At 38.6% G+C, this 17226-nt stretch overlaps 1 protein-coding gene across 6 annotated transcripts in view; it reads left to right on the top strand.

The window, feature by feature from the left end:
• FAM110B (family with sequence similarity 110 member B) overlaps positions 1 to 17226 on the top strand; it is a 111494-nt gene that overhangs the window by 53958 nt on the left and 40310 nt on the right. The window lies entirely within an intron of this gene.

The following is a 17226-nucleotide window of genomic DNA, read 5'->3' as shown; positions in this document are numbered from 1 at the left end:
TTGTTATTGCATGGGGGAAAGGCTCTCATGAAATCTTCCACCCTGGCACTTACTTATTTTTGTTGTGATAAGAAGAGTTTAGTATTAGTTTGGATTTAAGCAAAAAAAAAAAAAAGATAACAGCTGAATTAGAATATATATAACTTTTTTTCATTCATGAAGAATGATATTTTTCTATATAATATCCATCAGTCAGGGATAATTCTGGAGGTAGCCTTCAGTTCAGTCCAGGCAGTAACAATAAGCCTATTTATGCAAAGACAGGAACTTGGATTAATATGCTTTGTCTGTCTGCAGCATGTTTGTGTGGATTCTTTGTTTGATCCTCCAAATTCCTTATTAAGTAGGAACTCACTTCAATTGCAGTGGATCCCTCATTGCATAGCTATTGTTACAAGATACTAGTTTTAAGCTTGTGTATGTGTGATATGTGTCAAAGATAGTTCCCGGCGTGTAGCAAAATGGAATTTGGTATAACTGGATGATGCAGTGAAACATTTTGACAAGCGTGGCTGCTTTATTTTTTTTATTTTTTATTTTTTTGAAGAAGGGAAGAGTATGTTATGATTCTCTTCCTCCACCCTCTCCATTAGATTCTTGTTTATAGGCGACTTGATACTTGAGATTTCTTCAGTAACTCATCCAAACTTATTCAGAAGTGTGCTAATTGAAGGTATGCACCTTGCTTGATTATTTAAAGGAACAGCTGAAGCAGGAAGTGTTACAGTAGATCTTTAGTTGTGTAGTTGCATTTCTTACAGAAGAAAACACGCATAACAAATCTCTGAGAACTACTTTGGTGTAAATTATTTTCTTATGTGTGGGCATTAGCACACGAGTATGGTTTCTTTCTGTGGAGCTCTTTGTAAATTTGGTTCTTTGAAGTTGCTCCTGGGAATGTTTTGACTGCTGACGGCCAAGTAAATGTGCATTAGGTCACGGATTGTCCAGCTGGCATTTAGCCACCATGCGTCTGGATAACAGGAGAATGAACTATTTGCTTTTGTTTCAAATCCTATCTCTACTCCTAATTTCAGGTTTTTCTCTAATTAAATTTTACCAAACACAGCTCAGTTGTAGGTTTCAGTTTCTTATACATGTATGTATATGTGTATGTGTATATATGTGTGTGTGTGTGTGTGTGTGTTATATACAGTGTGTGTATATGTATTATATACTGTGTGTGTGTGTCTGCATAGTTTTCTTTTTCTTGGTATCACCATAGGATAAATCAGAATGGCATCTCAAATTTAATTTTCATCCAAGCTGTGAACTTAGTTTAATTTCCAAAATAGAATAATATATTACCTGGTGGCATTGGACAATTGCTGGGAATAAAGAACCATTTTACCCCTGGAGGAAAAAAACTAAAGTTGGGGGGATTAAGATAAGACAAAAATAAAAACAAAAACTTTATTATTACCCTTAAAAGCTCCTTCTTTTGGGGTTTGGACTCAATTCCTGTGGCTCTTGACTTTTACATTAATTCCAATCTAAAATATAAAAGTGCTGTTGAATAATTTCAGAAATCTTCCAATCTCAGATTCAAATAGGTATTCAACAACTTGGACATTAGGGTAAAATAAATCTCCTGTTGTGTTCAAAAGCATTCTTCATCCTGTGTGAGAAGTAATATAGGGCACATGCTCTTTTTAATCTTACTTTTCATAAAACGTTAAAATTGCTCCAATTTTTTTAATCTACTTATTTCATTGTTTAATTGTGTGATTTATAAAGAAGGGCTTTCTTTTTAATCTGTCTGAATCATTAAATCATTAGATGAATTGGAAAACCTGGATCATAGAAGTCATTTTGGAATGACTGTTAATGATGAAAAATAATATAAATTAATATTTCTTATCTGAAAACTTCCACAGCTTGAGTTTATTCACAGTAGACTCTTATCCCAATGATAGTTTGAGTTTCAGTTGTCTGCTTGTGCTTAAATTCTACTATGTTATTTTTAAGGGTTTTACAAGAAATATTTCAATAAAGGTTTTATCATGGATTAGGATAATGGCAGCATAGCAATTTATTCAAAACCCACTTTCAGATAGGTATCATTCTTTTCAGTTTGCCATAAAGTGCATCATCTCTTGTCATTGTTTGCCCTAGTTTCTCAATCTTTCCCAAAATATCTTTCCATGTACAGTATGTATATCAACTACCTATTTGCAGCCAAAGCAGATGCAAATGATTCTTTAGGTTTCGTGCAGTAAGTTTTAAAGCTCCTTTTTCTTCCATATTAATGTTTCTCAACATTGGCCATATGATATGTAGACTTCAACTCTCAGAATTGCCCAGTCAGAGTTATGAAAGTTGAAGTCTGCACATCTTAAAGTTATCTTGGTCTTATTATCTGCACCTGGTTTCCCATCACTGCTTTAAAGAAATTCTAATATAATATTAACAGATGTAATGTTGTTGTTTCTTCCAATTTAGTAGACATCATTGGCTTTTTAAATGTACTTGAGATTACAGGTAAAGTAATGATCTTGGCCACTGATAGAAAGTCAAGTGAGTTTTATGGGTTTTTTTATCTTTACCATCTGAAAGCCTACCATGTGTAGGAAGCCACCTTCCATGTTATTTCCAGGCAACATATAAATCCTCCAAATGTAAGGTGACCAGACATCCCGATTTTGGCGGGACAGTCACGATTTTGCACAATTTGTCCTGTGTCCCGTGGCATTCTTAAAAAGTCCTGATTTTTTGAAAGAATGCATGACATAGTATCTCAGTTTCACTCCAAAGATTTTGAGAAATCCATCGGTGACTTCTCACTATGCTAGCTGAGAGTTAGAGGCTGCCTGAGCTGCTCCCCGCCATTGGCTGGTTGCTCGGGGCCACGCCCCTACCCTTAGCATCCCTATTGGCTGGCGAGCCTCTCCGAAGCCAGAGATCCAACCCCGCTCCCGGGCTTTCCTCTTCGACCTTGCCGGCATCCTGGGCTGGCTCGGAAACGTGCGATCCCCGAAGCGATCGCGCCCTAGCCCGCCCTGCCAGATCCCGGATCGCTCCGGTTCCTGGGCTGGACAGATCCAGAGGCTGCCTCCTCCTCCCCGCAAAAGCCTCCACCTCTTCGGGTGGCGCCTCTCCCAATCCGGTTGGTCGAGAAAAGCCAAACAAGGAGGGGAGCTCGCCTTCCTCTCCTCCTTGCACCTCCCTCTCTGCGTCGAGGGCTGGGCCGCTTCTCCCTCTTTCTTTCCTTTCATTCTCTCCCTCCCTCTCTAGCTTTCTTTCTTTCTCTCCTTCTCTCCGGGGTTGGTGGGTCCAAAGATTTTCCCCAGGACGGGCTCCTCACCATTTTTTCTCCCCTTTGCCTTTTTGCTGGCACTGTTGCTGGAAGCGCCAAGAAAGAGGCGGGATTGCAAATGAAAGCTTCCTCCCGTTCCCACCGCCGCCCCACATTGGAAAGTGAGGAGTGGGGGGCACCTCAACCCCTTTGAGAAGTAGAGCTGTCCTGGTGCGTCGAGAATACGCCTTTTCCAAAAGGAGAAAAGGTGCTCCGGAGACCTTCGCACGTAGTTGCACGCTCCCACCCCGGTTGTATGTCTGTGCATTTGTCGATCATATGGGTCACAATACCGTGCAGCCTCTTCTAGCTGCGGGGGGTTGTGGATAGGGAGGAGGAGTCTGCCTATTTGGGGGTGGGGGTTGGTGATTGGGGGGTTAAAGCTTCATGGGTATCAATCTTTTGATTCGATGAGCAGACAAGGAAAGGGAGGCTGTTCCTTCCAGGTTTGAATTGTGGGGGAGGGGAAGGGAGTTGGATTGGAGAAGGGAGGGGGCTAACATCGGCCCCTCCACTGAAGCTTGCTCGGGATGGCCAATTCAGGCCTGAAAAGGCAGTTCCAGCAAGCGCAGGATGCTATAAATAGATCATATAATATCAGTCCACCAGCACCCCCAACTCCATTTTTCATTCATTGCGCATCAGAGCTCGGGCGGGCGAAAGAAAGTGCTTCACCCCACTGATTAAAGTTCTTTCGCCTGCAGGCCCCAACAATGCTGTCAAGCGCTGTCAAGAAAGAGGCTTTTGGCCGTTCTGGCGGTATGTCCGCCATACACACACACCATGGCACGCAGTTGGAAAGAGCCGCTTAAGCTCAGGGGAGGGAATAAAAATCCTTTCGCGGGATCCGGCCAGCCAAGGCAAACAGACCGGTGCTGGTGGAGTTGCCCACCGTTGCTGCTTTTCAGAAGGGCGAGACATCAGGGAGTCAGGGGCTGCCGGGAGCGGAGAGGGTTTGCCTGCCTGCCTGCCTGCCTGCCTGCTGGAGGAAGAAGGCGAAGGGGGGGAGATTCTAACTGAGGGCATCCCGAGGCTCTACTTTAACTCATGCGGGAAGTTTGGGGGGGGGTTGCATCTTTTCCCCAGCTTCTCCGAGCTTCGTTCCTCCCGCTTCCGTTCCTTCAGCTGGAGACAATTACACACAGACACCTCAAAGAATCCCAGACACACAAACAAGCAGCTTCCCCACCATGGGCTTTGTTCTTAACTGACAGCGGGCAAAGGGAATAGAGAGAGGTGGCGGCGAGGCTGCCTTTTGTGGGGAGAGCAGGGGCTTGGCCACCTGCAGAAAGGTGCCCCGGGGCTGGGATCCAAGGAGTGCTTAATTAGGCAAGGAACTTGTGCGGACCTGCCGGGGCGTGGAACTGAAGAAAAGAATGGAGGGGAGGGGGGGCGTGTGGAGAAGAAGAAGCGTGCCGAGCTGTCATCGGGGCTGCTGAAGCTTGCGAGGGAGATCTTGAAGCAGATGGGATGGGACTTGGAGTCCTACGATCTTGGCGAGTGGGGATTCCTGCGATGGAATTTGGAGTCCTAAGACACTGGCCATTGAGGGCTGCTGCGATGGGATTTGGAGTCCAATGCCCCTGGTGATTGGAGGTTCCTGCAAGGAGCTGCGGGAATAGGGGGGAGGGCACAAGCCCCCCCACCCCCTTCTTTAGAAGAGCCGGAAGCATTAGGGGAGGGGGCTTTGCGCATTCCCCCTCCCCCAAAGCCCCGCGCCTGCTTACAGCAGCCCCAGATCGCCAGTGGCATCAGACTCCAGCTCCCATCCCAGCCCTCTGCACATGCTCAGAGGCCAGGGTGACGCTTGCAAAGGAGAGATGCGAGAGGCACTGGGATTGGTTAGAATCGGATGAAGCTTGGCTTTGGAAAGATTGGGGTGGGACAAGCGAAAGTGAAAGCCCCAGAGAGTGACACAACCAAGAAGAGTTTTGCAGTGTTCCACAGCCTTCCCTCCTCAGGAAAGGAGGGTTGGGATCACAGGCACCTGACTCTATTCGCTTTGGGTGTGCATCATAATGTTGTAAGCCGCCCGGAGTTACCTGTGTGTGAGGTGGGCTGCCCTATGCATTTGTATGTGTGCGCAGGAGAGAGAGAGTGAAAAAGAGAGGGAGAAATAATTATATTAATTAGATAGATCAGTGTTTCTCCACCTTGGAGACTTGAAAGTGTGTGGACTTCAATTCCCAGAATTCTGGGAGTTGAAGTCCACATACTTTCAAGTCTTCAAGGTGGAGAAACACTGAGATAGATGATAATGAGATGAGGGAGGGAGAGGGAGGGAGGGAGGGAGGGAGAGAGAGAGAGAGACCATAACTAGATAGACAGATAGGCAGGCAGATAGACGGATGGATAGAGAGAGAGAGGGAGAGGGATACCATAACTAGATAGACAGATAGGCAGGCAGATAGACAGACGGAGGGAGAGAGATACGATAACTAGATAGACAGATAGGCAGGCAGATAAACAGACAGACGGATGGATGGATAGAGAGAGAGGATATGTATAATTAAGGTGACCAGACATCCCTAGTGGGCTGGCAGTAACCGCCACGGCCTAGCTCCCCCCCGCCCGGTCAATGGTGTCCCTCTTTACCAATCTGAAAATCTGGTCACCTTTTCTAATTTCACCTACAGTTCTAAAGTTTCCTAGTTATTCCCTCTACAAGTTCTAACTAGGCTTGACCCTAATTAGCTTCCAGGCCCAAATAAGGCCAGCCAGGCTCCTGCCACCTATAAAGATATATGATAGGTTTTCCTTGATTTCATTAAAATAATGAACAAGGGAAGCATCAGAAAACAATCTTGCTATGAACCCAATAAAAATAGACTTGAAAGTTATGTTCTTTTGTCTGGCTTTCTTTATAGAGTTGATGTTTCATGGATTTGCTTATAGATAAGGGATGTCATATGGCATGAAGAAATAACTGTTTGTTAGTTTTTAGGTTAAAGAGTTACTAAATTAGTTACACTTGTAATGAAGTCTGGAAATCACTTTATATATTTGTTTTCTTTTTCTTCATTCTTTGCTTTTTCTTTTTTTTCTTTTTTTTCTTTTTTCCTTCAGTTTTTCTTTTTTTATCTTTTTCTAACTTTAGTTTGTAAAAGAGTAGAGTACAGTAAATTAGAATAGAATAATAGAGTTGGAAGTGACCTTGGAGGTCTTCTAGTCCAACTCTTTGCTTAGGCATGAAACCCTACACCACTTCAGACAAATGGTTATCCAATCTTAAAAACTTCCAATGTTGGACCATTTAATACTTCTGAAGACAAGTTATTCCACTGATTAATTGTTCTAACTATCAGGAAATTACTCCTTAGTTCTAAGTTGCTTCTCTCCTTGGTTAGTTTCCACCCATTGCTTCTTGTCCTATCCTCAAGTGCTTTGAAACATAGCTTGACTCCCTCTTCTTGGCAGCCCCTGAGATATTGGAACACTGCTATCATGACACCCTAATCCTTCTTTTCATAAGACTATATATACCTAGTTCCAGCAACTGTTTTTTATATGTTTTAGCCTTTAGTCCCCATATCATCTTTGTTTCTCTTCTCTGCATTGTTTCTAGAGTCTCAATTTATGCAGCCTAGAACTGTGTTGGCTTTTTTGGCAGCTGCTGCACACTGCTGGCTCATATTTAAATGATTTTTCACTACAACTCCAAGATCTCTCTCACTGTTACTACTATTGAGTAAGGTACCACATACACTGTACCTATGCATTTTGTTTTTCTTGCCTAAATGTTTTTTCACCATTTAATTTCATTTTGTTAGATAGCACCCAATGTTCAAGTCTGTCAAGATCCTTCTGTATCTTAGGCCTATCTTCTGGAGTGTTGGCTATTCCTGCTAGCTTGGTGTTGTCTCCAAATTTGATGAGTTTCCCATCTATCACCTTGTCCAAATCATTGATGAAGATGTTGAAGAGTACTGCACCTAAAACAGAGCATTGGGGAGCATACCCCACTGCATACTTCCCTCCATATAGATGCAGTTCCATTGAGGACTATACATTGAGTGCAGTTGGTCAGCCAGATTACGAATCTATTTGGTGGTGATAATGTCTAACCCACATATTAGTTTTTATTATTGTAATCTTTATAAAAGTTATATTGTTTGAAATAGGGATGCTCTAAATGTTTTGGATAAAAGACAATAAAGCAGTCATATATCTTAGAAACTGCCAACATTTCCACCAAAAATGTTGTTCTGGAAGATTGTGGGGAAAAATTCTAACCAAATCTTTCCTTAAACAGACAAAAATAAGTTAAAAGTAGAGAGGTCCAGAAAATTATCTTTAAATATGGAGAGCAAAAGTGTTTAATGTCCTAACTTCATAATATACTGTATATTAATGGTATTTAAGTGGTAAATAGCCAGAAAAGGAATCTGGTCGTTAACTTGATGAATACTGTGGTCGGGAAGGTAGTTCCAAAATTCAAAATTGAAAGACTTGAAGGAAGCTATAAATCAGATTGGTAACATCCCAGAACTGGTCTATGGATCTGTGGTGTAACCCACTTAGAATGTGGTCTATCATTTATCATTGCAGTCACCTTACTTCAAGTAAGTGTGTGTGTGTGTGTGTGTTCCAGCATAACTCTGGAACGCCTCAAGCAATATCAACCAAACTTGGTACACAGATGACTTACTCTCTGGAAACAAATACTGGGAGGTAAGATACCCATTACACCTTTCAGGTGGTGTGTTCTGTTAAGATACAGCGTGTTGTGCCTTAAAATGGCTTCTACCATATTTCCGTAAAATGGCTTCTACTATACAGCGCAGTGGAGTTGCCATGGTAATGGTCCGGACATTTTCAACAAAATCAGGGCTTTTCCCATCTAATACAGGATTAAGATGAATAAATACCTGGGCAACGCTGGGTTATCAACTAGTGATACTATAAAACAGAAAATTTGAAGAGGCTGCTGTATGTTCACAAGGTTCAACATTATGAGATTTTTAATTTTATAAAGTGATAAGGAAGCACAATTAACATGGTGGTATCAGGGAACTGAACAAGAAGGATGTTTCTTTCCTTTTCTCAGTACACTGAAATTTGAGTGATGGGAGATTCAAGATAGAAAAAATAAATATTCATTTAACAACCTTCATATAGTAATGATCAATTTAAATAGCAATGCCCAATAATGCCAAAATATGATTGGGAGCCACCCTATCATATTTTGGTTAGAAGATTGGCAGCTATATAAATATTATAAATAAACAATAAAAAAGATTTTATTTTCCAATATGTTGTCATTTTGAAGACAGGAGAAATAATTTATTATCTTACCATGGAAGCAGATCCCATTTTTTTTTAAAAAAAAATACTTCTTTCAAATATTAATATTGTATCTTTATGTATTAAAAATATACTAAGGATCTAGTATTTTGTGTCATCTTAATAATGAAAACGTATTCTGAACCCACATAGAATCTTATTCTTTAACTTGTTTATGTACTCTGGAGATCTCTTAAATTTAATATTTCTGACAGTTTACAGAGTGTCATAGAAGTAACAAATAGACCTTTTATAATAAGAATTAGACCCAATTCAGTAAAGTTCAAATACTTTGGAATTATGAATAAACGTTGCACAAAATGCCTGCACATGCTCCCTTTTTGGTTATCCTAAGTTCCTTGCTTCCACTAACACAGATCCTACTGCACAATTTGCATCCTGTATATGAACAACTCAGGGGTAGGAAAGTTATTTGTCCTGTGTCAGTCTCTTTCAGACGGTTCAAGTAACACAGCTTTTGCTTTTGCATACAATAGTCACATAGGATTGGCACAGTTTCCAAAACTCAGTAGGAAGAAAATCACTGCCATGTTTCCCTCACTTTTAACATTTATGTTCTTTACCAGAATTTTGCAGGAGGCAAAAACATCAAGATGTTACTGGCACTTTCTGAAAATCATTCTTTTTTCATCTTTTTCCCTGCAGAAAGAAATATTTAATTCACAAGTAGTCCGTGAAGTACTGCTTTGATTTCTGCAGTAGTCTTGACTTGAAACAAATTGAACGCTTCTTTCCATTCCATTCTGGAGCGGCAGGCTAAAAAGAATTTAAATTCATCCAGTCATGTGAATTGAGGAGACTGCAACAGCTATACCAAAGTGGCTCCTCTTGATTTGACCAAAGAGTAAAGAAGGTCTAATTTCTATTCATACTTTTTGGAATTTTGTGAAAAGCATTAGAAACATGGTGACATTTATTTATGTGTTTAGTGAAATATTTTAGCTTTCATTAAACACATAAGGGGAGGGGAAAGCAAGAAATTATGGTGCAAAAAAGGTTATTTTTCTTAACCAAAAGGGCAAATGGGGAAAAATCAAACTATGAATTGTTTGGATCATTTATTTGCCTTTGCCCTGATTGACTTACCTCCCAACCTTTTTAGAATTTTACAGCCTGAAATTTGATTCCTGGTGGAGCTAAGGACACTGGGTCAAGATGTTTGTAGTTCGAAACCATTTATTATAAGGATTATATTCCCAGGGCTGTGTGGCACTTCAGATCTGAAGGGAGAAAGATTTTTCAGAATGCAGGGGGGGCTGCTCCTGCAGCCATTTTTCACTAACTCCTTTAAGGAAGCCCATCTACTTCTAGGATCAACAGATACCTTCTGCAACTAACTGTTTAGATTAAGAAGTTGCCTGCAGGTGCTACCTTTCCATTCATGTGTGTGCTGCAGACTCTTGTTCCCTTTGGATCTGTAATTGTGCATAGCCATGGCTACTAAAATTGCTTCTGCTGCCTTGGCAAGCCCAATTATTTGTTGTGAAACCAGCTATAGTTTTGCAAAGATTTTTAGCATACCATACAGCCCTTAGGGAATGGTGGTGAAACATTGTGATATAAAAATGACCAAAGAGATAGGAAATGTTTCCAGGCACTTTTGATTAAAGTATAAGTGCAAATATGAAGCAATACTTGGAACAGCTCCACTCACTGCTCTAATCTGTTGTCGGATATCTATAATCATATGCTTCTATTTACCACATTAATCAGCATGTGCTAACTCACTTGTCATCTGTATGACTACTTTGTGGGACGTAATCATATAATGTCAATGACTTTTTGGAGTTGGGGTAAACCCAGCAGTTGACAGGGTCATGGGTGGCCCATCTGTGTCTTACAAATACATATGCATAAATTGTTTTCTGACCTACTGATTGTGAACTAGCATGGGTATTTTTTTGGCCCACTACTCTTAGAAAGCAGCACTATTAATTATATTGAGCAGAATCATTAATGAGGGAGATGAGGATTTTGACCACAGTTTAGTATTTCTGTTACTAAAATAATCCTGTCTGTGAAGTGATCTTTCTGAAACTTTTATTTCCTGCAGTTTGATAGGCTGTAGAGTATCTGGAGGCCACATGCCACCCATGACTGGCTAACATGGGTCATGAATTATCCTCCTAGCTATGTAGTAATATTAAAAGCCAGGTAATGAGAACCATGTGTATAATATTATACTGTGTAAATTCTCAGACTGTATTGTTTATTCATATCTAACCCATCTATTTACTGTTTTAGCTCATTTCAGATTCCAGTTCTTTCACTAATAATCTCATAGTTTTATATTGATCATTTTCTTCAATTTAGCATCTTGACTACATTTTTAATTTCTTCAGGGTATCTCATATGAAACATTTTAGTCTTTTTTATTTTTCTCCTGGTTTTGTTACCCTGTTTCAACTTTTTTTAAAAGAAGCCCTGCTCTTTGAGAATGAATCTTAATTGTGGTCTACTATTCACCATTCATAGTTGACAATTATGGTGGCATATAAATTTAATGCAGAAATAATAAATTAATCAAATAAGTAGTTATATTTTACACCTAAACATTACCAACATTTATGAGTACAATTGCAAAAGTATTGGTATTCCTCCCCCGCCCCCCCAAAAAATTCCAGTTTTCTGTGAAATAAGTTTACACTGGCATCCACCAGTTCATAGAGAAGATACTTTGCTTTTGCTGTAGTAGGTAAGATTAATAAACATTGTGTAAATCCATATGCTTATACATCTGTTGTGCCTGTAGTTTTTCAACATTTGTAGCTTGCCAGATATTACAAGAAACAGGCATTTAAATTATAACGATGCTGTCCTAAAATAAGTACAAAAACAACAACATCATTTTGTGAGCTCTGGAGTTCTCACATGCTCTCACATGCTCTCTCACCCCTTTTCTGAAAATAAAACATTTATAATACATTTTGTTTGAGTTGAATTCTGTAGTGTCTGTCTGGAGATGTGATTTGTGCTGCATTGATAATCCATGTTTTATGACAATCCCCAGAGACTTTCAAAGATGATACAGTTGTTTGTATAAAACAGTAAACTGGAGACCACTGGGATTGCATTTGTCACAGTCTGAACTAAACACAGGCTTATTTTCTATGTTGTAACAAATAAGAATGTTTCCCAGAATATTTCTTATTTGTATATACTGGAAAATGGGTTACCAGTACTCTTTCAACATGTGATATTTTTGCTATTATAGAAGTTTATAGTATATAAGAGTTGTTTTAATAACTACTAAAATTGTTCTAATAGTTAGTCACTATATTCAATTTATTAATATTTAGTTTGTACTTCCTTAGTATTTAATTTTCTGAACAAAAATTATGGGAAACTGTTATTTTAGCCTCCTTTTGTCCTTTTGAGATTCTAGATTTACTTTAATCAACTTGACTGACTGTATTTGTGATTTGAATATAAAAGCTTCCCTGTCAAATTCATAAAACTGTCCAGGGATCCACTCATTACCATCATCATCTTAAAATCTCACTTGCTTTTTTCATCTTTCTATTTCCTTTTTATTTAATCCCATAAATTCTATTGAGAAGACATAACAGAATTGCTGCAAAATATATGATTATTGGGTCCTTCTACACCTGAATGTATTATATAAACAACAGATATGCAACTCAGAGCTTGTTTTTGCATTGTGGCACCCATATACAACCCACTTTTTATTTTTACATTATAAATTACATTACATTGTAGAATGACTGAAATTGCATTTTAATATGCTAGCTTGAAGTAGTATCTTGTTTTAATATGTACATATATTTTTTTTATTTTAAAATACACGAAGATCTTAGCTAGTTGCCTATTAATAAAGAGCCCACCATACTTATTGCATATTTTAATGCCAATTCATGCTTGGCTGTGGAAACTACCTTTAGTTTTATTATTTGTCTCCCTCTGTTTATATAAAAATGCTTTACTAAAATGCATAATATAGTAATGATGGTTTAGTTTAAACAGCAGAAGAAAATCCAAAATCCATAATTAGCTTAATAACTTTCTTAGAACTAGTCAAAATGGTAATAAAGAGTTTGCAAGTTTTTGAGAATTTTCTGGGCAAGATGTTAATAAAGTGCATTATTTTATATTATATAATAAAAGGGAGGACAAGAAATAATTCATAAAGGCAAAGCAAACTTTCATTTTAGAAGTAGAGTATAGACTTTAACTTTAAACAATTGCTAACCATTACTGCTTAAAAATATCCTTTGGATTACTATTTTCATCTATTTCTCAGAAATTCTGCAATTGTGTACCATCAAAAAAAGATCTGTCAAAAGTATACAGATTTTTCATTTCAGTAATTTCTCACTTCCTCTTTTCTGGTGATCATGCTTCCTTCCTCTTATAATTCTTCAAATACAGCTACTTGGCTACCTTTGTTGTATGTTGCTAGGGTTTTCTAACTTATTACCAGATTTTCCAGGGTTGATAGTTAAGTCAATGGTGGGTCTTTATGATGATGTAAATAAATGTTATTCGTGACAATCTCTCACCAAACTGGTCTTTCATTTTCCTCTCCGTCCAACTGGTTGCTGTCTTCCCTTCCCTTTTATTACTTTTCTTTCCTTCCACTTTCCTAGTATTATAGAAGGGTACTACTAGGGCTGTTTGTTCTCTTGGCTGGCCATGCTATTTTCAATACCAAATTTTGTAGTACTTTTATGTATTGCTAGGGTGCTAGATCAGTGGATTGTGCCAGATGTGGCAGAATTAGAAATCTGACTGAATGAGAGATTATTCCAGACAGATAGGCATTATCAATAATTTTACGAGATTTTCATAAATTTCCTTTAAGTGGAGCATATCTCTTCACTATTCTCTACAAGCCAAAGCTTGTGGATATATAGAGAGATAGATAGATCAAGCCTGGCCTCCACCACCCCTGATTGTTTAATGAAGTACTCACAGAGCTGGACTTAGTTATTCCTTTAATTAAATTTACTGAACTGGGAGAGCAATTATGTTTTCACAGTGGCACATCACATTTTAAATGAGCACCAAGCTTTGCTTTTTCTTCAGTTGAATTCCCTTTGTGTACCACAAGTTCCTACATAAAACATTAAGTTCAGAGGTAAAGATGCATATAAGAACATTTAAAAAGGACTGAATATCTTTTTGCAGAATTGTGGAGCAACAGTTACTTCTTATCATACAATTGTATAAGAGGAAACGACGTGAATGGTTTGATTTTATAATGGTGTTATATATTTTTCCCAGTTACAATGTTTTTAACTGGAAAGGATTGGAGTGAATTCCCAAAAGAATGGAAAGTCTTATACTAGATGAATTTTTCTCTTTTCATTAAGAATAGAAATTTCTAAGTCCCAATATCAATTGAGCAAAAGAATGTGATGTGTTCTTTTGCCTCACAATTTTCTCCTTTCAGTGTATTATATTATTAATAATAACAAACATCTATATTTATACAAGTGGAAGAAATAGATGCAGATACCTCTGTTTTATCGCTTAAGAAGCAGGTTTTATGGGATTCCATTTTAGCAAAAATGGAATGGAGAAAAAATACACACTTTTCTGTTACAAGATTATTATTTTTCACATCTATCTTAGTAAAATTGAGCTTTTACTTCACAACTGCAAATTTCAAATGACTTTAATTTAGTGATAATTACAAAAGAACTAATATCCATAAATTTATATATGAAGCTGCTTATATAACCTATTTCCTGCATCCTATATCCAACCAATATGTCCAAAGTGAACATAGTGAATTAGTGCATCAGTGAATTAATGTTGAGCATCATATATAATAACAATGAATTCATTTACATTTTCTAAATATCAATTAATATTTTGCTGGCTAAAATGACTTCTACAATCAAGACAAACATGAATTAAGTCAAGGTAATCCTTGACTTAACAATCATTCATTTAGTGATTTATTTTCACACATACAACCATTGTAACTACATCATGATCATGGCCATGTGATCAAAATTTAGATGTCTCACTTGGCAATAGAAAATTTGGGCTCAATTATGGTTGTAAGTTGAGGATTACCTATATTAATAATCAACTGGAAATTCTGATATACTGATTGAAGCTGAATATTCACAGGTTGTCTTCCCCAAGGATGGATGTTGCCTGTGGAAATGCTGCTTTTTGGTATCAGCATATAAACTCCAAAAATGTTTTTGTTAAATGCATTTCATATCATTTATAGCCAATTAAGAAACTGGAAGATTTATATTTTTACCTTCCTTTTTCATTTTGTTTAGTTATCCTGAATCTGAAGTATGTGAGGCAACTTAACTTTTATAATGAAACTGCTGCCCCAATCACCTAATAATTTATTTTAGGCAGCAAGTCCATGCTGGGTATATAACTATGGATTTCATTTCCATTTAAAATGCAGGGTTTTTTTTCATTCTTACAAAACCAAGTCAGTAATTATAAAGATGCTTGGGATTTTATTTTAATGAAAGATATAACTGCCATATATTGTATACTAAGTGCTTCTGCTTTTAGTTTTACTTAAAAAGAACAACACTCTGATCATCTTGTAAAAATGAAGTGCTTTTCTAGTGAAATTTGTTAGGACCACAACATCTGCCATCATCAGTCATATTGACCATTGTGTATTTTTTTATTTAAATGCAGAGACACAGACAACACCACACCCTGGCCATTTCAGCATACTGTATCCAGTTTTATTTATTTTATTTATTTAATTAGTTTGTATGCTGCCCACTCTCAAAGAGACTCAGGGCGGCTTACAGGTAAAAAAGGGAGGGGGGACATACAAAAAATAAAAAACAACATTAAAAATTCCACAACATTCATAACTTAAGATGGGGCTGGATAAATCCACAGCCCCAGGCCTGCCGGAACAGCCAGGTCTTGGTCGCTTTGTGGAAGGCTGGAAGGGTAGTAAGGGTCCAAATCTCCACGGGAAGATTGTTCCATAGGGCCGGAGCAGCTACAGAGAAGGCCCTCCCCAGGGAGTCGCCAGCCGACATTGACCGGCAGATGGAATCCGGAGGAGGCCCAGTCTGTGCGATCTTATAGGTCTCTGGGAGGTAACTGGCAGGAGGCGGTCTCTCAGTTAGCCAGGTGCGATACCATGTAGGGCTTTAAAAGTAATGACTAGCACCTTGAAGCGTGTCCGGAGACCAATGGGAAGCCAGTGCAGCTCGCGGAGGATAGGTGTAACATGGGTGTACCTAGGTACACCCACTATCGCTCGCGCAGCTGCATTCTGGACTAACCGAAGTCTTCGAACACTCTTCAGGGGCAGCCCCATGTAGAGCGTGTTACAGTAATCCAGTCTTGAGGTGACGAGGGCGTGAGTGACCATCCGAAGGGCCTCCCAGTCCAGATAGAGTCGCAATTGGTGCACCAGGCGAACCTGGGCAAAGGCCCCCCTGGTCACAGTTCCCCACAATAGAGATTGAGATGAGGTGAGATGGACAGCATACACATTTAATAAATAAAAAAGCAAGCAGCCCACACCTTAAGTTTTCCCACAGTTATTTTACATTGCTTTTGCCTCTCCCTTCTACTCCAGTCCTAGAATTTCAATCTTCAATAGACATAGAATTAAATCACATTTACACACTATTAAAAAAAGAAATAATAGAAAAGCTAAGAAGGAAATAAAAACAGGAGAACACATTTTTTCCATCAATCAACACTCAGATAAACAGGGATTAACACCAGACAAACAAACAAGCAGAAAAATCACACACCAAAACACTGACAGAGCAAGTACTTTATAAAAACAGGGAGCAAACCCCAAACTCAACAGCACTGATGATGTTACCAAGTCAGTCAATAAAAAAATCTGCAAACCAACAATTGTCAGGAGGACCAGATCCAGACATGAAATTAAACTGATCAATGTCAGGCACAAATGACTAGAAATAAGAGTTGGGTTAAAAGCACTAAGGGTTTATTCTTGCCATCAATACACAAGAATCTAAGCACTTAATGGTCCAAAGTAAAATGCTAGAGAAGGATCAATGGAATTCATGGGAAGAGGGCTGGTTTTGGGTCTTTTGGGGATGTGCAATGATTCCAGACTGGTGATGCGTTTAACCTCACAGCTCCACCTGCTCATTTCCTTCCTACACTTATTGCTAAAAACCACTGCACAAGAATCTTCTCAACTATAGTCAGAATCCAATTAGAATTAGATAAGGGTCAATTGTACTTGGTGGGGGGAGTTAGACTTAGTTTACTTGAGGTTACATATTCTAGGCTGATTCCCCCTTTTCACTCTGCCCTAGGTTCTGCCATTCATTTTCTTGTAACAATCAGGCTCAGACAGCACCAAGGATTCCACAGTTGTGAAATGTTCCATACTGAAGAAAAGGATATTTTGATTTAAATGTTTAAAGCTTCAGTTTCTCAGCTGGGAAAGGGATTGAGGATGTGTAATACAGTCTTTCCTTTGTGAAACTTCAAGGTTTTCAGTCAATTAGAATTATATAATGTTAGCCCTTCATGGATGCAAGATATTTCCTTGTTTCATTATGCACAGTAAGGCTTGTGATCAAAGAAAAATAGTGGAAGGGGGGAGTATATAGACTTTACAGCACATTTAATCGTTTATACATCTGAAATTTAAATAAAGAATGAAG

Source organism: Thamnophis sirtalis, unplaced genomic scaffold (genome assembly GCF_051295495.1).
Source record: "Thamnophis sirtalis isolate CommonGarterSnake01/CBP01778 unplaced genomic scaffold, rThaSir2_p1.2 scaffold_2, whole genome shotgun sequence".
Lineage (NCBI taxonomy): Eukaryota > Metazoa > Chordata > Lepidosauria > Squamata > Natricidae > Thamnophis > Thamnophis sirtalis.
The sequence above is the reverse complement of the archived record's forward strand: the minus strand, read 5'-3'. Positions and strand labels throughout refer to the sequence as shown.